Here is a 1,511-nt window from a genome sequence, read left to right as displayed (position 1 = left end):
CGCTTCACTCTCCACTCTAGTCCTCTGTGGCTATGACACTGACTCTGGGCCCAAGAGTTCCCAGGTCTTGCCACACTGCTGGCCAACCAGGTCTCCACCCAGGTTCACAGGAGTCTATTGAACGTTGTAGGGCTTAGCTCACAGCTTCATTGCTGTTTTGCCCTCACTTCCCCTTATCGGTGACGAATGTGGTCACCAATCAGAGCGTGTATTCCCATTGAGTCTTAGTCTTGGAAGGGCATTTACTCTGAGGGGCTCTGACCCCTTGCCTTGATATCTCCTGGGCAAGTAACTTGCTTGTTCTTGTAGTAATCAGTTGGACTGCCATTATTGTTTTGTTTTTTTCCTGTCGGTCTTTCTTTCATGAAGTATCTTCTGTTCTTCTAGCCATTCCAGGCTGGTCTGCTCATCCTTTCAAGAGGAAATTTCCCACCTCTGAAGATTCTGGATGCTGTTCAGGATTCCACCGATAGTCTTATGTAATGCTGAGGCTCCACAGGAAGCCTCCTTCATTGGGCACGTTGTAGTCCCATTTTAGGTATTCAAATCAATTATAGGCAGAAGACAGACTTAACAAGCTTTCTATGGTGATATTTCTGGCTATTCCTTTCTCTTCCCTTCCAGTGTCTATTTTATAATGAAAGGAAAACCAAGATTCAAAAGACAGCTAAGCATCTTAACATTATTTCTCTCCTTTTGCCCATTCCAACCATGTCTCAATCCCTGTATCCCAGAGCCCTGTTGTTCCAAGGTTGTGCATACATCATTATTTACCTCTGTTCCACTTGGCCCATGAAAACCTGCCTGATTGTTTTCCCATCCACTTTGTTCTTCCATTCCCCTCTTCCTTCTTGTATATTGCCCCCCTCCCCAGCACCCAAACTATCCTGTGTCTATTCCCTGTCCTGTGTTCCACCTTCACCTCACTCCCTTAGCCCCATCCCCCACATCTCAGCAACCATCAAAGAACAACCCCCCTCTCCCCGCCCTTTAGTTTGGGTTCTTTTCTTAGTCTTTTACAGTAGTGGTCCTATGCAGTATTTCTCCTTTTGAGACTGACTAATTTCACTCAACATAATGTCCTCAAAGTTCATTCATGTTATGCGGTGGCTTGCAGCTTCCTTCTTATTCTTCAAGGTAGCATAATATTCCATTGTGTGTATGTATCACAGTTTATTTATCCATTCTGCAGTTGATGGGCACCTTGACTATCTCCATCTTTTTGCTATTGTAAATAGTGCTTCTATGAACATTGGTTTGCATATATCTACTCATGTTAGGGCTCGTATTGCTTGTGGGTAAATACCAAGTAGAGGAATTGCTGGATCATAAATTATTTCTATTTCCAACCTTCTGAGGAAGCGCCCTATTGCTTTCCAGAGAGGTTGGACCATTTTGCAGTCCCACCAGCAGTGCAGGAGTACCCCAGTCTCTCCACATCCCCACCAGCATTTATTGTCCTCTACTGTTTTGATCTTTGCTGTTATTGCTGGTGTGAGATGATATCTCAT

Source organism: Chrysochloris asiatica, unplaced genomic scaffold (assembly GCF_000296735.1).
Source record: "Chrysochloris asiatica unplaced genomic scaffold, ChrAsi1.0 scaffold00127, whole genome shotgun sequence".
NCBI classification, from domain to species: domain Eukaryota; kingdom Metazoa; phylum Chordata; class Mammalia; order Afrosoricida; family Chrysochloridae; genus Chrysochloris; species Chrysochloris asiatica.
The sequence above is the reverse complement of the archived record's forward strand: the minus strand, read 5'-3'. Positions refer to the sequence as shown.